A 25,836-nucleotide genomic window follows, 5' to 3' on the forward strand; every position below is an offset into this window, starting at 1 on the left:
AATAATCATACCATATCAACTGTCATTGCGTAACAGTAGGATGACCAAAAAGAGTGGTTTTTGTATAGGCACATTTTGGGAGAAAAATGGAGCAATAAGAAAACAAATTACATGAATTTACGTATTGCGGTTCATTGCGCAGCTAGATATATATGACATAAATGTACGAGGCTTCAATAACTTATCAGGGTTAAAGTTAAAAAAATTGCGTTTAGAGGAAAACGAGCAAGAAGATTAGAAATAACTACAAATGCCATAAACCAATGTCCAGGACGGGTAAAATCCACCATATTTGCAGCTCAGCTTGTTTTTCCTTGATTTTCTCGTGTGGCAGCTCCTTTTTTTTTTTTCTCAGTAGACCGGCAGGAAGATTTCCAGATATGCTGTTGGTCACCTGTCAGACAAGCTTTCTGCGTGGGCGAACCAGGTTTGATGTCAGTGTGCTTCAAAACGACTAATGTACAGGGTCGTCCAGTCTAAGTACGAACACAGCGCAGCGTGGCCGCGCTTCGCGGGGCGTGAGCGCATCCGGCGCGGTCGCGCATCGAAGCTCTGCGGCGCAGGCGCACACGGGCCTGGAGGCGGTGCTTCGTGTCGTCTGCTACAGCGCGGGTGCGCACAGTGCTTGCTCTGCGGTGAAGCGCACCTAACTTTCTGCATCATCAGCGCTTGTGTGCACCGGACAACACTGCGGGAAAGCGCACTAACTACAGCGCGTTGTCGCTGCTTGCGCGTACGACTACTCAGCGGCCTCTCGTCTCAGTGCCACGATCTCGGTGATATGCATGTATTGCTGCAAACTTGTCATTTCAGGTCTGAATTGATTTGGTTTATGGGGCTTAACGTCCGAAAGCGACAGACTACAAGGGACGTCATAGTCGAGGACCCCAGATTATTGTCGACCCAGGAGCCATCTTTCCGTGGGCTGCCAGAATGCAACGACTTTGCGCCACGCACAAACGAGCTATGCCCGTGTCATCCTCCTGCAAATACAAGAAGTATTCTGGGTACCACTGCGTTAATTGTCTACGGATGCAGCAGCAAGCACAGGAAAAGGAGCAGCTGTGTATTTGTGCGCTCTGTGCACCGCGTATATCGAGAGCTGGGCCGCTGCGGAGTGTTATTGGGCCTGCATCGGTTCTCATCAGGCGTTAAAAATGCCGACCTGCGCCAAACTTCTGCGGTGCCGCTGCTCTCGTATGCGCCCTGTGTCAACTTGCCTCGCGTGGCAGCCCGAAAGTGTACTCTGGTCGATCGGTTATTAGTGTATGCCTATTGTTTCCGAAATTGGTTGGTTGGATGGTTGGTTTACTGGGGTTTAAGGTCCCAAAGCGACTAAGGCTATGAGAGACGCCGTAGTGGAGGGCTCCGGAAATTTCGACCACCTGGGGTTCTTTAACGTGCACTGACATCGCACAGTACACGGGCCTCTAATGTTTCCGAAATTATATATATATATATATATATATATATATATATATATATATATATATATATATATATATATATATATATATGAGAGAGAAGCCAACAGCCACAGAAACCAAGAGACACAGAGGATTTTTAATTTATTTATTGATTTTGTGCTCTTGTATGATTTAGAATATTACTGAATATGTTGTCACTTAAAGCTAATTGATTAGAAAAGCAGAAGAAAACACAGCCACATGCCGCCGGTGGGATCCGAACCCACGACCTCCGAATTTATATATATTTTGGTTTAGTGGTGTTTAACGTCCCAAAGCGACTCAGGCTATGAGGGACTGAGGGATGCCGTAGTGAAGGCCTCTAGAATTTCGCCTGCTTAGAAATTCGACCGCGGCCGGGATCGAACCCGCGTTCGGGTCAGCAGCCGAGCGCCGTAACCACTGAGCCACCGCGGCGGGGTGAGTGTGTGTGTGTGTTGCATTTTTACCAGAGAAGTGACTGCGCTGCAAGGCTGTAAAGCAGCTTTGGTGAGGGACGAGAACTGAAGTAGGGCACAAAAACAGAGATTTATTAAAAAAAAAAACGCGAATATGGAATTTAGGCAGTAGAAATATGGCGAGTTACGGCTGCGCCTTAGACACAATGCAACCAGGAATTCAGGACAAGTGCTTCTAGTTCCCATGGCTGCCACCACTTTGAGCATATGGCACTGGACATTCAAAAATAGCGCGTTCACACCATCGGTGACGCAAGAAAGCGAGAGTGACTTAGCGCTGCTTAGCGCGATAGTCTGGTCGCTGTTCCGAATTCCTGGTCAAAGTGCACCTTCGTGAAATGTTTCGGATGCAGCAAGCAAAAACTGCCATGCGTAACTCGTCCATAATTGATATCTAAGCCACCCCGACGGCTTTGTCATACTCTTGGTTAAGAGAAGCTATATAGCCTCAACAAAAATGTGCTCGCGCGCTAGCCTCGAACTATTTTACAGACCGCTGCGAAGTCCTCAAATGACTAGAAACTGTCATATTTGCACATTATGACCCGAGTTACCGCAGCGCCATTAAATGTGTGAAGGAACGCGGGAGGCTCTGGCAGCACCCTTTCAAATTTGCGAACATGCACTGGTGCTGCTGTCTGACTCGGTTGAATAAGGTGTATAGGCATTTTACATGAAGGTCGATACGGGAAGAAATCGTCACCATTGTTATCATGACTTCAAAATTACTACGTTCAGATGAAACAACGCATCAGCAGCAGGATGACGAGGGAAGAACAGACGAGATACAGCGCTCTCCTTCCTTTGTGCTGGTGCGCTGTACAGTTTGTGTTCAGAAACGCCGCGCGGCAGCAGAGAGCGCATGCGCTGGCAGGAAGACCCGCGGGCGTCTTCTGCCTAAGAAAGAACCAGCCGCAGGTAACCAACAGAATGCGAAAGTTGGAGTTCAATTCTTGTCGCAAGTTCCGCGAGTTGAGGAGCAGCGGTGCACGGACAGAGGAAAGCGAAGGCTACGCCAGTTGTCGCAGCGATCTACTATATGCCATTCTTTCGGTTTTCTGATCTGTCATTTTCAAACCGGAAAACGCGAAACGACGTTGTCGGTCAAACAGCACATAGTTTCGAATTGTTCACTCTGCTAAAAAAACTGCTCGCAATGGCTTGTGTCCACACATTCTTCGTAGCACCTCAATCGGGAATACAGGCCCGTCCGTTATGAAAGGGAATAAAGTTACAGCATTCACTTAATGATTACTCAACAGTTATGTGGGACAAGCACACTTCTCTCGTTTTCTGACTAGTTTTCCTCTTGGCTTTTAATATTCAAAAGCAATTTTCAACTTTAGTAAATAACCAAAAACATTTGTCTTTTTGGGCGAACATGGTTGTTCCCTCTCATATGGCAAGGACCTGTACTTCGTGGCGGATTTTTTTTTTTATTGCATACCGCAGCGAGAATTACCCCACTAGGTGCGGACGGAGCCGGCGCGGGGGCGGGAAACCACGTGGTTATAGAACTTGGCAAAAAAAAAAAAGCTATCTATCAGTGTCGTCGCTGTTTTTTTCTCGCCTCAAAGAACATTTACTCGACTTAAAATTCCAACATTACAAGCGACGAAGTTAGTGTGTGTCCCTCTCATGTATCTTTATCTGTACGGCCTTGATCCTTCAGGTCTGAATCTCAAGAAAAGTTACTTTTTGCGAACTCTGGAAGTAATTGCCTTAAAAAGTACTCTAACAATCTAAATTTACATTTAGCATAACCTACAGCAACAGGTGAAAGCAGGAAAATGTTACTGTGGCTGAAACGTTGATGGCGTTTACGTAAAAAATTTCTTAAAACGCCCCAGGACACATACGGGACTGCCCGGAGGATCCCCCTTTTTCAGATCTCCTGGCTTCTCCCTCACTCAACGAGATGTACGTGCTGCTCAGCTCGGATCCGACCGCGGAAGTGAGGGCACCGACCGAGCTGAAGAGGTCGCCGCCTGACTTCAAATGACGGCCGTCTGGAACAACTGACTACCCACTAATCCCTCCCTTTTTTTTCGATGAATAAATGTCTTTTTTTCACTCACTCGCTTAAAACGCCACATTTTTTTTTTGCCTTTTTGTACTGAGCCAAGAAAACGGCGATAATTCCAGCATGGCTTCATTAATGAAGGCAGGTGAACGAACATCGCAAAAGTGAAATATTTTAAAATAAGGCTTGTCATTTTACTCTTTTTCACATTTGATTTTAAAAATTTTAACTCCTACTAACTTTTGCTTCTTAGAGGAAAACTTCAAAAAGCGCTCACGTGAGCAAAAAATTTTTTTAGAGAAAAATACTTCGCTGAAACTCTATTTTGAAATCTAATGTATGAAACTCAAAAATGGGCCAACTAGTCCGTTTTTTTTTTTTTTTTCAGAAGATTTGACTGTGGTCGTTTTTGAGGTCTGGGACGTTTCGCGTGAAATGACCCATAAGCGTGCGACAACTGTCATAGCGCGACAACGGGAGAGGTTTGGAAGAAATCGAGTGGGATAGGTGTCTTGCGGAATGTAAAGGGGCGGGGTGATCGGTCGATGTGCAATCCACGCAGCCCGCAAGCCGAGCTTCAACTAATCCACGCTTATTTTTCATACTTTTTGAACTTGGCGCACAATGACGGCTTCAATCACGTGACAATGATGCGTGCCTTTCAAATCACCCGAGAGCTGCTACCATGCATTTTCGTGTGCCTTGCCAGAGCTAGCTGCGTCTTTCTCCGTTAGTCATACTACATTCCCTTCGCAATAAACAAGGGCTTCCGCAGAACTTTTTCCGGGGGGGGGGGGGGGGGGGGGGGGGGTTGTATGATGGGGGAGGCAGTAGGTTTGTAGTTGTTTTCTACTAGGACATAAATAATATCCGTATTTCCAAAAGCGGGGGGGGGGGGGGGGGGGGGGGGGGGGGGGGGGGGGACCCCGCCCCCCCTTGCCGTCTTTTTGCCGGACGCCCGTGGCAATAAATGATAAAGAAAATTGGTTCCAATATTGGTAATTTCCGTTTGGACCTGAGTGGAATTTTCCAATAAAACATTAGAACACAACTGGACCCATTGAAGCCAGCTGGAACTCGCCGAATAGCAAGCCCCCTTTAGGTCCCATGTGCAAGCAGTTATGCGTCCAGCAGAGTTACACAGAACGTACAGCCCCCGTCAAAAGTATACAGCCCAAGGGGTTTGCTTCTAAGCTGTTTAGCGGGGCTCCCTATAGGGAAGCGCACCTGAAGTTTGCTTCCACTGCACCAGCGCCACTTCTCCCCTGCCGGTCATTTTGGCGTTGCTGTCCGGGCACGTCGCCGGCGGAGCGCATTGAGCCAGCAGCCTGTCGGCTGGTACGCGCGTGCTGCTCGCGCAGCTGGCACTCTCTCTTTCATTGCGAGCACGTGCCGTCCTGCTCGCGGGCGCACAAAAGTGGTGTTGCCGCTCGCTGTGAATTCCGCGACGTTCTAAGAGTGGAGAAACTGGTTGTGTGTGCGGCTGTCACAATAGTTCTCTGAACATCAACGGCCAAGGAATGCCCGTGTAATTCTACAGATTTCCTGGTGATGTCCTACATTCTTGGGAAAAAAAAATTTAATATTGGAAAATTGTAACGTGCAGTAACGGAAATATCGAAGGTAATGGTCCACCCTTTCTATATGCAGCAAAATCTTAAATATTTTTCATCGCTCGTATCGAGCAGTTGACGATAGGAAAAACGTTATTACGAAAAAAAAATGCAAGCCTATCGATGGGAGATTGCTATAGTCAAATCTTCCAGTATATGAAAAAAAAATACGGTCATACATTTTTTACTATTCAAAAATGTTTTTGTCCGGAATTGTAGCGTATGAAATGGATCAGAACGAGAAACGGCAGGCCTCGATAACTGCTATGGGCAGGGTGAAGTAAACTTTTTCCTGTTACTAAACACGTTTGGTATGTCGCACGCGTAATATTATTTCTGCGCAGTTTTTGCTGTAATTCACTAAGCATGCAGTGTTTAGTAAAGCTCGCGCTAACGAAACTTATTTTTTTTACCGTTTTTTTATTTTGGAGACTGACTGCAGCTAGCGGCATTATGCAGACGCGTGTGAGGCAAGGTCAGTGATCGCCTGAATGTTCCGACTTGTGACGCCGGGCTCAATTTTCGAAGTTGCTTTACATGTAAAAAATTTCAAAAATAAAAATAATCAAAATGTTTGCTTGCACATGAATGAGCGTTTGCATATGAGCGATGGCTCTGCAAATAATTGTTTTGGGGATGCGCGTGCGCTGTAATCGGAATTAAAATAAATATACGAGCCGCTTATCTCCGTTGTAGCGATTGACAAACTAGAGCATTTTTTCTCTTAGCCGTATATAGCAAGCAGCTGGTAGGCGCATTTCGTGCGTGTTTTCGTTTTTCTCCTCAGCCTCGCGTGTCGCCTTAAGGCCACTTTATTTTAAGTTAAAATAAAAATTATTTCCATCATTATTAATCGAAACACGTAACAAAATCATTATTATTTGGCCAACAAACCTGCATGCACCGAAGTGCTCAGTCACCCAACGAAATTAAGCATCTTGCGAAGATGGCCGTGCCAAAAAAAAATGGTATTTACCTCGAATTCCACGTCTTAAATGATCTCGTCATTTACTTGCGATACACATTTCGCCGTTACGGTACCGGCTTTTTCGTCAACAATCTGCTTCACGTAGTGGGCCTGATCCACTAGCAGTTCTTTTTTCAAGTTCGCAGCGAAAAAAAAAAAATTCACTGTCCACTATTTCTTTTAACCTACATCTCAGAGCGTACTGCCGCGACCGAAAGAAGTGCGAACAGCGGAGTGCCTAGGCTCTCCGCTGTTGGAATTTATTTTCGTCACGCTTATACTTGGCTCGCAACACAAATACGCTAGAGACATCCGTGATACAATAATGTACCACTCTAGCGTCTTTTTGTTACTACCGAGATAAAAACGCATTGAAGATAAATTCCGACTGCGCAGCGCGTGGGCGCCGTGCTGTTCGCATTTTTTTCTAGCGCCCCTGTACATTTTGCTAATCCTCTGAAGCTCGCCAGCGTTCAAGCACGAGGGAAAAAGCTCGGGACTGCACAAAGAGATTTGCAGGCTGGCCAACACGTGCAAAGTACGTGCAGAACTGGCTTTTTTTCAGGGGAAAGCGCGCTGCTCGCGCAGCTACTCAATGGGAGGGGTGACCGGTTTGCCCGGACAAAAATACGGAGCCGATCGGAGAGGGCGCTTTTCACTGGCGTCCGCAGCGCCCCCCTGCGAAGCTGCGGTCCCCTATAGCACATCGAGCAAGCAGTCCAGAGCTAAGCTCTGGATGATTGAGGACACGAAGCCATTCCCATTTCAAGAGATTACGGTCGCAGAGGATGCCTAACGAGGCATGCAGTAGGCCACACAAGCAAACCCTTTAGGCCGTATACTTCTGACGGGGGCTGTACCTCCCAACTAATTTGCGCAGCCCACAATGTGAGAGATACCAAGGCGCAAAACAAAAACTGATTTGTGAAGGCGCTCTCCCTTGTAATGTTCTGATAAAGGGATTGAAATTGTGACAACTATTCAACATCTTGTAGAAATCAAGCCAAGCAAACAAGCATGCGTCACACTCAAGGAACCCTCCTAGCATAAACCGAATGCATGCATACAGGGTATGTTCTGAAAGTAGTAGGACTCAATTTTTAAAATAAAATTTATTCAAGAGAATAGTACAACCGATTAGAATTTTTCAAAGCAGCAACCTTCCCCACCTACACGCTGCTGCCAATGAGTTTTCCAGTTTTCGTACGCCTCCAGGAACGCCTGGACCGGAATGCTGTTTAGCTCCCTCGTCACGGCCTGTTAAACCGCCTCTACCGATCCGTGATGCTTCCCCTTGAGCGTCGATTTTATTCTTGAATATAGAAAAAATTCTGGCGGGGCCAAGTCGGGGCTGTAGGGGGGCTGAGGCAGCGTTGCCCCTTGCTGGGCAAAAAATCGGGGTCCTCATTCACATCATGAAGATCCTGGCAGATCGCTTTCCGGTTGGCCTTTTGCTCCTCTGACAACACCCCCGGCACCAACTTCGCGCACACTTTCCTCATGGCTAAGTTTTCTGTCACGATCTCAAAAATTTGGGTTTGAGGAATGCTCAAGTCATCAGCAATCATTCTGATGCTCATCCTATGATCACTGTTTAGTAAATGTCTCACTCGCTACACATTTTCGTTGGTCTTGCTGGTCGAACGGCTTTGGGAGCGGTCGTCGTCTTTCACTCTTTTCTTACCTTCTCGGAACAGCTTGTGCCACTCAAAAAACACCTGATCTACCCATGGCAGCGTCACCGTAGGCCTCCTTAATAATGTCGCGAGTCTCTTTGCCCGTTTTACCATGATTTACAGAAAATTTGATCGCGTATCGCTGATCCAGTAAACACTCCATGATTCTGCATGACGAGACGTTTCGACAGGGGTTCACAGTACAAGCGACCTGCTATCTTCAACGGCCGAGAGCCGACTGCAGATTTTCCCCAGGATTCCTAATATTCCCCTTCAACGATCCTGCACGCGCAGACCGCTTCTCGTCCGCCCGTTCGCGCAGGAAAAACCAGTCCTACTACTTTCAGAACAGACCCTGTATGCCCGGAACAGATTTTTGGTCTGTCATGCTGGGGCTGGCGGCGTTTTGCAGACAAATGCAGTTACTTAATTTCGACTGCAGAGATAGCTCAAATGATGTGTACAGTTGAGCAGATTAAGCTGCTAATAGCTCTTATTACAGAAATAATATCAGTTCTGCTTCATATGTAGAATGTGCAAATGCCCACGGATACATTCGGTGCAGTTGGCCAGGTCAAATGAATGCATTTGGCAAGACCAACTGGGTTCACCAGTTGGCAGTCTGATCGAACCGAGTGTGCACTATCATTATGCGTAGAATATTCGATCGCTCGATGTTATTCATGCATGCATGCCGAGAACTATGCAAGCATTCTCAGCCACCTTTCCATTACAGATCAACAAAACTTCGCGCATCTACTGTTCTCGCTAGCTATCCCAGACAATTTAATGAACACATGAAGCGCGCGCGGCACAGCACAAAGCAAGCTCGGGCGTGCATAGTGAGCTGAGAAACTCCACGATGCTCTTCAGAGCTGACTATTTGCTTTCTCCTACCTTAAATTCCAGAAAAGCACAACGCAGAAAGCTGCCGCTTTCATATGCACGCTCGTAAGGATGAATAGCATGCAATAGTAAAAGCGAACAAAAATTCTGCGGCACTGATTTTAGTCGCCAATACTTTCGATACAAACTGTAGCTTCACCAGTTATCTTCAGAGAGCAGCCGTTGATGCTGTTAGACATGGGTGTTCTCTGCCTGGCGATGTACAGTACGGTTTCTGCGCGGCAGCGACCAGCAACACGCTAGCAGACGACGCACGACGAGGCGCATCGTCTGCTAGCTTTACTGCTCGCACGTTGGAAGCGCCTCCAAATAAACTACACTCGACCCCGGCCCAGGCTTCAAGAAATGGCCTGTCCTTAATTTTTGGTAGGATAGATCGGTTAAAATTTAAGCGTTAAAATGAAAGTGTTTCCAAATTTATAGCTATACGCACATTGTTGCCATAACCTTCATTGAACGAAACGGGCATTAGATACCTAATTGTAATAAAAAATGCCTTATTTAGTATTGAATGTTATGTTTTTGAACATTGCAAACTTTCAGCATTATGTTTTTCAAGCTATAATTGATAAAAGAAAGTGCTGTCTAAAACATAGAGTTTCTATGGTCTAAAACTGTGGCCAGACTTTCAGTTTACAGCGTTGCCAGATTTTAAAACACTAAACTTGTTAATCAACAAAGCAACTTATTAAATTTTATCTTGTATTATTTTTATATTTCCTTTGCAATATTGTAAAAAATGTTGTTGAAAACATTTATTATTTACCAATGTTGCCTAATTGTTGCAAAAGTTTTTTACAGCGTTGCCAGATTTTGGTCACTTAATAAATAAAAGATGCTTTTCCTTTACTTTCAAATTTTTAATGGTAATTTTATAAAAGTGTTTTTTTTTTCAAATTAGCAATATGTAGCCGTAAAAGACGGGGTTCTTTGCTAACATTCAGCCTTGTGTTTTTTTTTTTTTTACACTGCGGCAAACCAGCCGACCCCTGCAAGATCCATTCCGCTGTGGATACTCTGTGCTATCTGTGCGATGCGCGCCGCAGTGTGCGATCGTTCAGTGTTTAGGGTGTTTACCATAGTATTCTACTCCTGAAGCAGGCAAGTTTACGCCTCTCTCCATCGTCAGAGCGGATCCCATCGCATCCAAAATGCTACAGACTCGTGCGCCTTGTTCAACGCCAGTGTGGATTACCTCCAGGACAACAGTTTGCTCTGCTTGCGCTGTGCGGTGGCGAGACGTGGCAGCTACATTACAGTTCTCGCCAAGGATAGGAACTGCGGCAGGCACATGATTCCACGTAGATGGACACAAAGAATGCATAGCGCGGGGAGCGCGCCGCACGAACCGCGAAGGAGCGTTTCACGAAGGAGCGAGACGTCACGAATCGTGTGGAACTTCGAGCGAACATGTTTCAGTGAAACTGCTACGCTGGCCCCCATTTTTACGGCAAAGAAAGCCAAAAGAATGCACAGTGCAAATGAGATCGCCCCTCCAACCGCCGCTGTGACACGGCGACGCCACTCACGGCACTGCGGAAAAGAAACGGTGACCTCGTCGAGTGACTGCATGAAGGAAGCGCACGAGCTGGGATCAAAGCCAGCACACTTACAACTTGGGAAACGAGCTCAGAAAGCTGCGGTATGCGCCCCAGACTAGCGGGCCGAAATTCTCACTGCATGCTTTTTCGTTTTTTTTTTTTTTTTGCTCGGCAGCTTAGCAGCAGTGGCAATTCCTCCACATCTGCAAGCACTAGAATCGCTCTAAATTTGTTAGCCGAACACTGCTTAGAAATCCTTGCTGGAGTTACAGCTGGTGAGTGCAAGTGGCCAAATACCCGCGTGTGCATACATTGGAACGATTTGTAGCTGAAGGTTTGAATCAGCCGGCGCTTTCCAAAAGGTCACGGGCGTTAGTTGATTTCGGCCACATACACGACACGATCCATGCACCTGACTGCTTTGCTAAACCCGACATCAGCTTGAATTAAATGTTAATTACAACTCCAATGCAACCTGCCCAGCACTGCGCGGCCCTTTGTAAAATAGCCGTAGTGGTCCTGGTGTTCTGCGTCTCGCATTGATCCGGGGCACGGTGGACCGGGTTGAGAGGTTTACCGCCGTGGCTTCCGCCCACAGCTGCTTTGCACATGCCAAGGCGTTGCGGACGGAGTACGGATGCGGCGGAGTAGAGAACGGTGAAGTCGTCTGCTTCTGCGCTGCGTGTTGCAATGCTTGTGACGCGATGTTTTGGCTCGACGATCCAGCAGTGCAAATGTGTAATGTGAAACTGTTACTTGAGCCACCACCACTAGAGATGTGAAGGTCTGAAAAAAACACGGCAATTTTGGGGGGAAAAAACGTTTTTTTTATTTTTTCAGACGAGAAAAAATGGAAAGAAACATCGAAAATCTCACAATGCAATTTCAAGGTTTTATGATTGCTTGCTTTCAGTTTAGGTTTTTGTTTTTGCTTAGAAAACCATTAAAGTGTGCATCGTTGAACGATTAGAGAGCGGTCGTCATCGCCGGTGCTAGGTAGTGCTTTTAAAACGTTCGTGCTGCGAGTACGCGGGTTGAAGGCCAGGTCACATATAAGATCCAGGCTTTACTTAAAGTTACCCTAATACTTGAACTCACGGCTGAATTAGAACAAAATTGCTGCAAATTCTACAGCGCTACACACACAGGATAAATAACATAGGCTGCTGTGCACGTAAGCGGTTTTAGCCCAATACAAGCCTAGCTTCTTGATTTCCAACGTAGCAGAGTACAGGACATCCGCAGGAATTCAATCCAGGACAGGGGTCTGGGACTCAGCGAAGCACGTGCCCCATCTACCTGGAGGCAAGGCCTTTGCATCAACCAGCCGCTAACTCCTCTGGCTTGCCGACTGCTGCAGATACCACAATCAACCGCTAGCTGCGAACGAAACTGGTCACGTACGTTTCGGAAACGTGGGAACAAGGATTCGCAACAGGCTTTCAGGGGAACGCGTTCGAAAGGTTGTGTATGTGGAGTCCAACCTAGCTGTGGATACAACTTCAATCCATGCTGCTGCGCGTAGTGCCGCATCCAGCGACAGTGACTCTAAGTCCGATATGGAGTGACTTATATATCAGTTTTCATGTTCCCTTTCTCGGTGCAATAGAACAAGAAGTTCGTTCCACAAATATGATATTTATATCTCCATATTCGCGTGAAGTGCGAATCATATTTATCTTCTCGTTGCATATTCGACTGAACTTCGGAGCATTATTATTGACCGTTGTGCTGTTGCAAATAAATCTGTTTTTGACACGTTTTGCAAAATTTCCAATTTTTCAAGAAAAAAACCGAAAAAAATGTTTTTTTATGCCATTCACAATTTCTTGAAATTTTACATCTCTAACCACCACTGAGTGACCACCCAATGCTTATAATGTAAACTAAACCCTCACTGCGCTGGTGCTCACATTTGTGGGCAGTGTTGACAGGCTCTTTAGCAGAGCTATTATAAATTCGCGTGGCCAACCGGCCGGGTAGCAGACGCGGCTTATGATGCGCTGCAGGATGAAACCGTCGCTGCTTCTCCCAGATCCCAAAGGCGATGCGATGGCAGCGCGACTCCCCAGAAGCGAATGCTGCTTCCAGATTCCCCCTCCTATTTCTGTGTGCTCACTACTTCGACACGGGATGCGTAGCGATTCCTTACATAACTGCCGACAAACAGCACGTAAAGGTACCAGTCGCACGAAAGGGCGCAGTGACTTTGGTGCACTTTTGTATGAGTCGATCCTCCGTTCGAGTTGCGACGCAAATAAGAACTTGAATTTGAGGTTACAGTACGCGAGGAAACGCTCATACGCCACGCAGTAGGCGCCTACTTCGTGAATGAACATAGCCATAAGCACAGTAATAAAAAATAACGGTGACAAAGTTATGCGCATGAGTTCTCTGTCAACAGAACAGTGAAGGACTTCTTTTTCCCTCACAGCATTTACATCGCCTATATATATATATATATATATATATATATATATATATATATATATATATATATATATATATATATATATATATATATATATATATATATATATATAATGCAAAAAAAAAAGGATAAGAGCGTAGACCAACGTTTGAAACAATTTATTGACATTTCGACCTTCGAACGGCCTTCGTCAGAATGTCCATTCTGGACATTCTGACGAAGGCCGTTCCACGGTCGAAACGTCAATAAATTGTTTCAAGCGTTTGAAACGTTGGTCTACGTTCTTACCAATATATATATATATATATATATATATATATATATATATATATATATATATATATATATATATATATTTGTTTGTTTATTTATTGTGAGTTAGCCACACTAAATGGGTATTGATGAGGAGGTGGAGAGCTGAACAACTGATTCTTTCGATGGATGACGGGTCAAGTTGATGAAGAATGGCGTTCGGTAGGTCAGTCCAATCCCTTGCCATACGAACAAAAAATGACTACAGATGCGCAGATGTCTGTGCAGTGGGAAGGTCGACGGCCTCCCCGTGGTTTGTGCGTCTGGAGATGCGAAAAGCGGAGCTGGTAATCGCATTATGGAATGGATTACAAGAACTTACGAAAAAAAAACAGTGGGGCAGTTTTTCGGCGGTCAGCTAGGGATGTGAGGTTAGCGTTACATTTTAGTACAGTAACACTTGTATTGCAAGGCCGAGAAGATTAATCTCGTTGTGAAATTTTCTACTACTTCGAAAATAATAGAACGGTTATTTTGATGGGGTCCCGAACGTAAATATTTCTAGTTTCTGCAAGACCTGCGAATCGACGATATCTTGATGTTTGCGAATGACGTCAGTGGAAGGATACAAGAGATGTTTTCTTTGTACTTAAATATTAGCGATTTATTGCAACAAAGACCGAATTACGGACCGATCACAATCTCTAAACAGTCACAAAACGATCACAAACACCGCTCCTATTTTTGGCTCTGACAGGCGCACTAATGGATCCGTTTGTGACAGGTTTGTAATTTGATCGTTCCGTAATTCGGCCTTGTTAATGCGTGCTGAATGTCAGACAGAATAAGCAAAAGGTCTTCGCTGTTGGGCGGTAGATGACGAAATCACTTGCGAACGTTGGAACAGCACTTACATGTATGAGGAAAAGGAAGGGGCCCATGGCGGTTCCCTAAGGTACCCCACACATAACGGAGGAAGATGGAGATGAGCATTTATTGGCGAGAAAAAACCGCTGTCGGTTAGTGAAGAAACTACGAGTATAATTAAAAACAGATTAAAGTCGAAGAAGGTGTCAATTGGAATGTTAAGATCAGTGCTGGAGCCTTTGTCGTTAATGAAGAGGGCTAATTACGTGTCGCAAGATAAACATTTCAGAAAGCCATGTTGGTTAGACGCAAAAAATTTAACAGACACCATAAATTTTATAAAGTGAGAGAAGATTATGCTCCATTAGCTTCGAAGTGATATCATTAAGTGGTGGATATTGGTCGATAATTATGACGATAAGATGAAGGCCCCATCTCCAGGACTGGGATCAATTTGCCTATTTTATAGTCACGCCGCTGATTAAATAGATTGCTGAAAAATGTGACCCATATGGCGCTAGCTGAAAGCTTTGGTAGAACCTAGAAAAGGTAGAACCTATAAACATAACGGCTGTGAGTAAAAATTTAGTCTTGCCACTGCTGAGTGGTGGTGGTGGTAGTGGTTTATTTAAAAATAAAAAAGTGAAGCAAAAGAGTGTTGCCGGCCGCGGCAATTGCTATCTAATATCTTAAGCACCCGAGCTGCAGCCGGCGGAAATGAAAGGTAGAGGATAGTGAGGAGAAGTATATATGGGAGCGACAGCAAGAAAGCTGAGTAGCACACCGACTATCTTTTCTGTTTTTTTGTTTGTTTGTTTGTTTGAGCTGGCATCTGACCCACGTATCTGCAACCCAAAGAAAACGCAAAGTCGTTCCGTTCACTGGCCTCCTGACGCTTGCAAAATTGGCCTATTGCAATAAACTCTTTTATGAACCACGCATAGAGTTAGGTACGGATTTTTAATTTGCATGAAAGCGCCTTAATTATGCTGATATGGGCAATTGTCTGAGCGTTCGTCAAAGAATGCACGAAAGGAAAATTTTCTTTTGCCTGGAAACGCATGAGATCATGGAAACAGCCTGTAGCATTAGCCCAGAACATCCGTGACGATACAGAGCACGATGGAAGAAAGAAAGGTGCTCCGTCGGCACGGCCGCGCTGTGGTGAGGGAACGACCACTTACTGCGATCGGAAGTGAGGGCCGCCGCTAGGAGCAGCACGGGTTCAGGGGGCTTACGTTAAGGGGGCTATCCTCTCCACCGATTCTATGCGCAGAACATTTGTGACCTCAGACAGCATTTAAATACCGAAACTTAATATATGCCTCACTTCTTTATTTAACCGCCTAATTCTGAGCAGGTAGAAGCTTTCACACTGTTTACTGTCCAAGCACCTCGACTTCCGACCAGAGAGAAGACGACGCAGCGCTTGCCGCTTCGTCTCGCCAATTGAAGAGCCGTTTCACGACATCGTGCCGCCGATAGCAATCCATGATCGGGTGACCGGCAGCTCAGCTTACAGGTGTACGACGATGTGCAGGACCGTCTTATGCGTTTCCTTCAACTGGGACTGGAGAGACGTGCTTTCAACCGCTCTCTTGAATGTTCTGCGCACTTTTCTACTGCAAGAAATGCGTAATTATATCTTAATATCAGCAAGAAGTTATTTGAGCCTGTCTCCGAAAGCGGTTGCGCGACCTGCAAGGAGCAGGTATCGCTCTTCAGCGCTCTCAAAGACAGAACTCGCCTGGAAGCGAGGCGAAAGGCTATTTCGCCGTGTGTATGAAAGCCGAAGTGGCTTTTCGAAAACATACTGCATAAGCTTTACGCGTACAGCCTCACCATCGATCGGTATTGATGAACACCTTTTCTGTCTCGAATATCTCCGATTAAGGCTGTAGACGGCCTCTTGCGTGACCTTAGTCATATGAACATACAGGCGTATATACGGCCGTGGAGGAAAATTCTGATGGCCGTAACTTTATGCAGAAGTTTGTTGGGCGCTTTTTCACTCGAGGTCCTCGCTATCGCGCATGCCTTCCAGTCATCTGCCCTCCTTCCCTCTCTCCTGGTTTCGTTTATTGGGGCTCAACGTCCCAAAGCAACTCAGGCTATGAGGGACGCCGTAGTGAAGGGGTCAGGAAATTTCAACCATCTGGGGTTCTTTAGCGTGCACTGACATCGCACAGTACACGGGCCTCTAGAATTTCGCCTCCATCGAAATTCGACCGCTGCGGCCGGGATCGAACCCACGTCTTTCGGGTCAGCAGCCGAGCGCCATAACCCTTATGGCATTCTTGGTAGAAAGACAGCGCAAAAAACGACAATCACACTGGAGGACAAGACACAAAAGAACGCTGCTATCAACTGATTTATTTGCAATCAGGTCGCATTTATATAACCAGACAGTCACATCACGTCACACTTTGCGGTGCCAGCTATCTTAAACTTGCAGATATGAAAGGTGTATCACCTCTTCAGCTATAAAAGTAGCTATAGTCAGATACAGATTGCAAAAAAAAGGAAAAAGAAAATGAAAGAACCGCGCATGACATACGACCAGGCATGTAAGAAAAATCTGCTACAAAGATTGTTATAAAAATTCTTCCAGAAAACCGCGCTCCGCTGAGTACAGGCTTATAGACTGATCGCTATCGTAGTGGTCGTCCTTCTTGTCGATATGGAAAGCTTCAAGCAAAAGTCTTGCTTTTGTGGAAAAACTCCTGCCCATCTTCGCCTCCTTGAAGTCGGGTACGCACTTGCATGCCAAAACATGCTTCACTATAAGCCTGTACTCAGCGGAGCGCGGTTTTCTGGAAGAATTTTTATAACAATCTTTGTAGTACATTTTTCTTACTTGCCTGGTCGTATGTCATGCGCAGTTCTTTCATTTTTTTTTCCTTTTTTTGCAATCTGTATCTGACTATAGCTACTTTTGCAGCTGAAGAGGTGATAACACCTTTCATATCTGTTAGTCCAAGATAGCTGGCACCGCAAAGTGTGACATGTGATGTGACTGACTGGTTAGATAGGGTAAATGTGACCTGATGACAAATAAATCAGTTGATAGTAGCGTTCTTTTCTGTCTTGTCCTCCCCTGTGATTGTCGTTTTTTGCGCTGTCTTCCTACCAAGTATGAATTACAAACTAGCCCAGCACCATGTTTTATTGAAGCTTATGGCATTCCTACGCAATGATTGCATTATGCATTGCATTCACAGGTAATAAGAACGCACCTCTTTCACCACAACCTGCTCAGAGCAGACATTTCAGCCCACACTACAAGAACCTGAGAATTCGGCTGTTCTTGCCTCCTAATATTCAGCCTATCTGAACCCTGTCGGTATGTTTGTCAGGTACGATGCCCTTATCCTCGCCACAAAATAGGCTGGCAAGATCAGACTACGTTTATTTTCCTGGGCGACGCCACAGCCACTGAACAAACTGTTGGTATGCTGTGCACCGGAAGGCATCCTGCTCTGGTGAACTTCGCTTGCATCGCATTCGATATGCGCTGAGCACAAATTGGATCTAACAGCGCATCTTCCAAACTACAACTACTGCCCGCACAGCTGGCAGCTGAGGCGCCAAATGTGAAAGACAATCTTGGTTCAAACAGCCAGCCTTCGAGTGATCTAATGAGGGCTCATCTCCCGCGGTTTCTACGAGGCTTCAAATTCGTGCGGTAACTCAAAGCCGAACGGCTGCGGGGCAACTTAGAGAAAACCGAGGGCACCGAGTTGATACGGCCTGAGCTAGGCCAAATGTTTACGTGTGCCGGCCAAAGGAACCAAACATATGCGGTGCTGGTTGTGTTCCTGTGCCTCGCTTCTAGCTTCTGTTTTTGAAGCTTTGACGGATGTCCGTTTCTTTAAACAAGACCAGAGGCGTGCTTATAATGTTTGACATTACTATTCATAAGATAAAAAAACAAAACAAATAGCGACTGCAAAGTTTCATCTCGTAATTACATCGCGTATACAATTCAGAAATTGATTAATACACCTTACAGTTTGTGCCATAACACAAGCCGCGTGACAGCTGGAGCAGAGGGCAGCTTGTTCATGCTGGCTAAACATCATATAAGCCAAAACCAAACATTCGCATTCTGGATCCTCAGATAATAATGTGACCTAAGGATGCCGGTGCTATGGACCATGGGTGCAAAATACATTTTTACCATATTCACTCTCGCACCCAAAGCTCGTAAAGCGAGACACCGTGATAGCCGCCTTGAAAAATGCCATATAAAGCTAGACCATGTTGCTATCAAATGCAAGCTATAGCTTCAAGAGGTAGGTCGAGAATAATGCGCGGAGTGGCGGAGAAGCAGCCTGGCGATTTTCGACCAAAAAGACCCAGTGATTCCGGACATGATTTTCGCCCCAGTGTACTACGCCGTTCCTGTCGCGAAGCGTGTGGCTGGAAACGGCCACATGTCACCCGTGTGAATGTAGCAGAAGAAATGCTGCACCCTGACCCCATCGCCCCGGAAATTTTTCCGGGGAGGGGGGCCTCGAGCCCTCCAGCCCCCCGCAGTCGGCGCCTTATGGGGGGGACCCTGGTTCCTTCAATCTCTCTTCAATCTGTCCGCCGCTTCCCTTCGCTACAAAGGGTGACGTCCTCTGCGTAGATACTGTGGTTGAGATTTTCTATTTTCTCCAGGCGTTAAAGGAAGCCCTAACATCGCGATGTTGAATAGCGTCGGCGATAGGACTGAGCCTTGCGGTTTTCCTTTGTTGCCTGGACTGATCCCTTAGGGAGTCTTTTGTCCAAAGCCGACGTTTGCAGAGCGATACGTTAGGAAATTTCTTATGTATTCGTGCATTATTCTCCCTACGCTTAGACTCTGCAAGTTGTTTAGGATCGCCGTGTGCTTGACGTTGTCGAAGGCTTCGGCAACGTCTAGCCCCAGGATCACCTTCGCAGCTTTGGTCGTGGCCTCGATCAGCTGGCGTTGTAGCTGCAGCATGATATCCTGCGTGGATAGATAGGGTCGGAATCCAGTCATAGTTTTCGGAGTAGAATACATTTTCTTCCGTATATTCGCTTAGCCTGATGGCCATGCCTAGTGCATTTGCCGCCCTCGCAGGTAATAGCGTTAGGGGATACACTGGGACACGTTGGATCGCGCGAAAAATTCATTATAGCAGAATGCTGGTGAAGGACTTTGCCTGCAAACTTCCACCGTGAAGGACAGGCCGCACGAACTATCGTTTATTTATACCCCCAACCGCTCTCTCAAGGTATGCGGGCTTGTTTTGAGCTGTTTCCCTATTGGTCACAGGGGACGAAGGTGCATGTTGTTGTGAGTTGCCTGAAGGAAAACTGAAGCGCTTTTCGAGCGGCTGTAAGCTGTTCGTAGAAAATGCAGACCGATGTTCTACCTAAATTATGCAGCCATTTCCAGTTCAAGCAATATATGTGTATATGCACATAATAAAGGAGAGTTGCGCGCATCGGGCACATCCGTAGGTGGCACCCATGCTCGTTCAGTCTCGTCTCTAGGACTTAAAATTATATTCTAGCAATGTTCAGGCCTGCGGTGAGAGCACCCTTTCAGTATTTTGCTCGTGTCCTTTGTTTTAAAATGCGTAACGTTGCGGTGCAGGTCTCAAATAGAAAATTGCGCCCGAGTCCATTTTGATCACGGCGGCCACATTTCGAGCGGAGCGAGATGAAACAGCGCCGACGTACTGATGTGGATCGTTTCCGCATGTGCACATTTCACATCTATAGGTTTATAGGTACATCGTGTGCAACCGTTCACAAACAACTTGTACCTCTAACGAAAATTCGATTCGCGCGAGCAGAAAGGTTCGCATGTGGTGGATGACACTAACACTGCTCCAGAAGAAATCGTCGCCGACATAACGCACGCAGGAGACCTTCCTTTTCCGCGTCACGGCATTTCTGATCCGGAGCTTTACTCACCATTCCGTCTTCTAACGTTGGTCACTTGAACACCAGTGGAGTCTATTCTGATTGCTGACAGTTCTATTCGTGCACTATGGCGCACTGCACATTCGCGTACTTCGATACTTTTCCTCCACTGCATGAAATCGAAATACAAAGGCACGCGCGTGCGGCGCCTCTCCTCCCCCGCTAATTCTAACTCAGAGGGAGAAGTATCGGGAAGCGAGTCGCAAACACGACTCACCTGTGTGAACCAGGATGTGGAATCGGAACCGAACCCGAATTTTTGCCCGGAACCGAACAGAACCTGAATTTTTTTTCCCGCCATCTCGGAACCGAACCTGAACGGGAAAGAATCGGAGGAACCGTTCCGAACCGTTTCGGGGTACGGTTCCGGCCCACATTTGCTGCCACCTTACCTTGACTGTTTTTTTTTTTTTTTTTACCACTGCGCCTAACGCGCTGTTCCCGCTCATTTCATCAGCGTCACCGCACACCGCAAGCATTAGAACCATTTTGCAAAATTGTCGCTAGTAAAAAAAATTGGCTGGGGCTTAGCTAAGGTTAAGCCTGGATATCTCGAAGCGAAAAGCTTCGGTGATCCGCGATAAACACGCGCTTGCGGCGAACGTCAAACGAGGACGCATAGCGCGCGGCAGCGTGCGCCTGTTCTATGGGCAAGCGCGCCTTAGACTGTAAAAAAAAATCCGTCAAAATGACGGGAAATAGCTTGGCAGCTCTACTTCCAAGCATCTAACCGTCAAAATGACAGCCGGCCGTCATTTCCAAATGACGGTGTTTTAGATCATTTTGACGCTCTGCTTGTCAACTAGGAATACAACTGAGCCGTGAAAATGACGGCCTCATGTCTTTTCATATTACAGTATGCCGTCATTTAAACGATTCGCTGTCAATATGATGACATGGCGTCTATTCATTATACAGTGTTTTTTCAACCTGAAATACATTTATGTCGTCAGTATCACAGCCGGAGGTCTTTTCATGTAGAATGTGGAATCAATTCAGGATAACAGACATCAAATTTAAGTTGCGAGTCTTGTTGCAAACGATGTGTTACGCATTAGAATGCATAGATCAACGCATGGCAATCCATGCATAACCGCAATTTACAAGTTAATTTCTTGATGTCTTTCGGTTTCACCAGCCAAGCAATACATGTGACATGTATTTGGTTTATTCCACGTGAGGCATGAATCAAACTACACTATAATGGCTGACACATAGTGTTCATTTACGAAGATATGACAACAAATGACGTATCAGCAGTTATATTATTTTTTCATGCCTCACGCGACCTAAACAACTTCTACACATCACAGCAACCAATTCTGATGCAACCAAAACAGTAACAAGAAACTGAATTATCTGTAGCTGTTGCAGCTAAATACCATGTGGTGATCCATTTATTCTAATGTGTTACGCATTACTTTAAAGATGAAAACACACAAGCAAAAATTTGTCTATACTTCAAATTTTTCTTTGTCAATCTCGAGCACACTTAGATTAATAGGACAGCCTGGTGTGTTTTCTGCACAGTCCACCTATAATTCTGTACAGTTACGGTCCATATTTGTGTATATTGCTATAAGCCTAAGCAAGGTCGAGCCTGATGGTCATCATTCCTGACACGATCTCAACTGTTGTTTGAACTTTCTCTTGCTCCTTCCTTGATCAAGGGTACCCAGAATACTGGAAGTCCACAAGATCGCTTGTATCTTTTGTTAATTTCTGAAGCTAAAGTTGTTTGAATTATGGAATATCTTATGAAAGATCCTGCAAAAATTGATATCCTTTGAAGGTATTTATTGCTCCTAAGTGCTTTGTTAGTTGTCGAAATACAAAAACAGACGTCAGAACTTGCAGCTCCTGTGTTGCCTTAGGTGCTTCCCCCAATAACATCCATGGACCCTGGCATCTGAAAAACAGAAAATAACGTATATCCAGATTAGATACAAGGATGATACACAAAGAATATGTACAAAATTGTACAATATGAAGCCATGAGAAAAGGGCCACACCAAGACAAAAAATGACAAGGAACAAATTTGTTGCCATCATTAAATACTTGTACATGAAATCAAAACATAATTCTCTTTTCTACAAAAGGGAGATAACACATCTGTCCAACTTCCATTTATGAACTGTGTTGCGTTTCAACTGCCATGCACAACAATGAATTTTAACCTGACTCTTTAACGTGGCGTGCAAGGCATGGGCTTTGTCAAGTTGCGACGACAGCCCACCGCTGTGATATATCGCACCCTGTGGATAAATTTTACTGTAGTTCGAAAGGTGTACTGTCTTGTTTCCTTATTGCATCATCCTTTTGCAAATGTAACCATTAGGCTATATACACGACTTTACATTTACCACTTGAAAGCAACATAGTCACTGTACTTTAATTTGTCGAAGAGAGGTACAAATCACATTTCCTCAAGGCAAAGCTTTGATCAGCAGGCAACAGCACATAAACCAATCTATGCAGTCTTAGGAGGGCAGGTCTGGAAGTGGAAGGTATCAGAAGCATTCCTTTCAACTAGACAACTTTTGCGGATCAATGCATCATTCTGGAGGAAAGCACTTGTGACCATCACAAGGTGTACAACAAATGTACTGATAGAGTTACGCATTACTTGCTTCAAGTCTGAGAGAGCATCATAGATGACCCAAGATATTTTGAATTACATAAACAATTATACCAGGTGTTTTCTGCAATGTCCTGAAAACCGTGGCATAGGACCAGAAGAAGTCGCACACTTTTGACAGACTTACAAATGGTTCATTTTTGGCTCATCGTGGGAGGGAACAGCGCGAAACAAAACGACGGACAAAGGAAGAGGACACAAAGACGTCGTTTGTCCGTCGTTTTGTTTCGCGCTGTTCCCTCCCACGATGTATCAGTACAAACTCGCCCAGTTATCCATCCTTCTTCATTTTTGGCTCATCCACGTACTTGAAGCCATTTTTTTCTCGCTCAAGCGCCCATGCAAATGAAAAAAATCAAGTTCGATCATCTTTCCATCCCCAGCAAAAAGCGGCACTCTTTCTCTATGCTAAGGATAGATGGCTCGCTTATGCAGGACCGCTCATTCTTTTTGATTAAAAATGCTTCAACCAGTCCTCGCTCGTGCAAGGACTTCCCCCTGCTAGTAATGTTCATGTGGTGAAACAGAGGCAGACATTTGCTACAGTCCCTCACATGCAACGCCAGGTTGCTCCCTGTGCTCACAAGCAATATGTTTCCTGAGGCATTCATTCAGGCATTGCCCAGCCTGCTCGATGTATACTTTCCCACAGCACATGGGTTTGAATACACAACTCCCACCGCACACTTTGTGAACCTCGTTTGGTGGTTGGTCTTGCAGGCTTGTTCTCTGCACAGCCAGAGATGCGGGTGAAAAGACCAGATAGCTCATGAGGGGCTGAAAACACCATGTTGACACCAAATTTTTCGGACGCTCTTTTCAGCCCATGGGAAATTTTATGAAAGAACAGGATCACCTCAGTGTTTCTTGTCCCATACTTCCATAAAATTTCCCATGGGTTGAAGGAGTGTCTGAAAATGTTGGTACCAAGTTTGTGTTTTCAGCCTGCAAGACCAACCACCAATTGGAGTTCACAATGTGTGTAATGAGGGCTGAGTATTAAATCCATATATCCAATGGGAAAGTATACATCAGGCAGACTCGGCAATGCCTGAATTAACGTCGCAGAGAACACGGCAAGAAGTTGCAAGCAGGCACCAGTAGCAAGCTTGCTTTGCATGTGAAGGACTGTAGCAAATGCTCGCCTCTGTTTCACAGCACGAACATTATTAGCAGTGGTAAGTCTAGGCATGAGGCTTGAGTGTTTCATTTGCATATGCGCTTGCAAAAATAAATTAGCTGTAAGTTCGGTGGTAGTGTGTGTATCGGCCTGTGTCTCAGTTTTCGCTGTTTTTTTTTTTTTTGCTGGAACATGAAATAACATGTAACAAATTTGGTAAACATTGTAAGTGATGATGCACGATATGACCAGTGCCAGCTTGCTCTGCTAAGGGCTGCCAAGTTATGAGATTACTCACAAGTGCATAAACCAGAAATCCCTGAAAGAGAAGATTTCAGTCCCGCACCTTGTATTGCAGCACCCTATATAGCCCACAAAGCCAAGCTTCTTCGTTTGAAGTAGTACTCAATTTTAAGTCACGCATATTTGAATAAATTTCTCACTGGTCCTGAAACTCCAACCTTTACAGAAAGGGTCCTTCTAATTATTTCACACTCATTTACCTCTGTAAACGTTCCATAGTGAGAGGGCTGCCGGGTGGATAACAGATGTTGAAAACAAGAAAGGCTCCAAGAAGGAGCCCCACTGCCTTGTCCAGACTGGTTTTGGAGACGCACCCCTCTCTGTTGACTGCAAGGGCAAGTAAGTGAATGTCGCCCACACCTGAGCCTGCATGGGAACAAAATTACTAGCACGTAACACTATTGAGTTAAAAGTTTTGTTGTGTAATTTCAAGACTTATACAGACTACGCATACGGCAAGCTTGGTGCCATAGGAAAGACATCAGAGATTATACTCGGTTCACCCTTAAGGCTATTGGGCAGCGAAGGCTCTCGGTCTGGCCTGATCTTTTGCTTTCGAATAAGTATTCCTACAAGGTGTTCGTTCTAGAAAATCGGGGCCCGCTTGCACGAAGCCATCACAGCTTGCTGCAGGCACACCGGACCTCGGAGTTATCACGTCAAACTACGGCCAGTGCAGCAGGGACATCCAACAACCAGCGGGCCGACCGCCGCCGCCTCGCACGGCTGAAGCGTTAGGAGCCGGGGCGAGTACAGCCGACCGAAGAGCTGCAGGACAGTTCCGGACAGACAAAATAGGCGCGGCAGAGCGTGCAAGTAAACGATACAGGCGTGCTCGAGATGTCCCCGCAAAAAAACGAAGGGAAAGGCGAACGCACCTACTACAGGTAGAAGCAATACGGCAGCGAACACGCGGGATCAGCGCGATGCCGGCCGATCGAGCCCCTGCGGCTGTTCTAAAAACTGGAGGCAGGCCACGTCTTGAGCAAGACGATGCGTGCGTGCTGTACTTTTGGAACAGTAAAAGTTTTAAAAACAGTCAGGCCGATTTAAGCCGAATACGCACCGAAGGAGCACTATGGGGTGATAGCTGTCACACCACATCTTACCAGCCGCGCGACCAGCAGTCTAGTAAGCAGACCGCGCGAAAGCACGACACCGCTTTCTTTACAACAGCCACAAGCGCGCGATCGGCTCGCATCGCAACGGGTTCGCGTGTTCCCTTCACCTGTGTGTAGAAGCATAGAAGGCCACCTCTCGCGTTAGGAAGGAGCGGGCTCACAAGGAACGCACAGAAGAAAGTTTGCAGAGATGGTAACCCTTGTGTAGGAAAGCGAGCGAGCACAGCGCGAGACGAATCCACGACGGGCTCCAGAAACGTACGCCGGCCGCCACGGTGTGCACGCCACGACGGCTCGAACGAGACTCTCCGCGCTTTTGTCATATACCACGTACCGAAAAAAAGGCAAGCAAATATAGTAAACATGCAGTACACCTACCGTAATCAGGCGTACTTGGTTTGAGACAGCAGCCGTTTCCATGAATCCAAGCCTCGCCGTCTCCTCACCAACGCGGAAAAACAAAATGGCGCGAGAACACGAAAAAAAAAAACAAGGCCCGCACACACCGGC

The 25,836-nt window shown here is 45.9% G+C and overlaps 1 protein-coding gene and 1 long non-coding RNA gene across 3 annotated transcripts in view; one reads left to right on the forward strand and one right to left on the reverse strand.

The window, feature by feature from the left end:
- Positions 1–25,836, reverse strand: part of LOC149350121 (uncharacterized) — a 602,760-nt gene that overhangs the window by 322,290 nt on the left and 254,634 nt on the right. The gene's annotated exons all lie outside the window — the stretch shown is intronic.
- Positions 10,087–25,836, forward strand: part of LOC149350135 (uncharacterized) — a 29,825-nt gene continuing 14,075 nt past the window's right edge. The window contains exon 1 of the long non-coding RNA XR_016290253.1: positions 10,087–10,751. This is a non-coding gene — a long non-coding RNA (uncharacterized LOC149350135). The remainder of the gene's footprint in view (positions 10,752–25,836) is intronic.

The sequence above is a fragment of the Amblyomma mixtum genome, chromosome 3, assembly GCF_055824585.1.
Source record: "Amblyomma mixtum isolate Tamu chromosome 3, ASM5582458v1, whole genome shotgun sequence".
NCBI lineage: Eukaryota > Metazoa > Arthropoda > Arachnida > Ixodida > Ixodidae > Amblyomma > Amblyomma mixtum.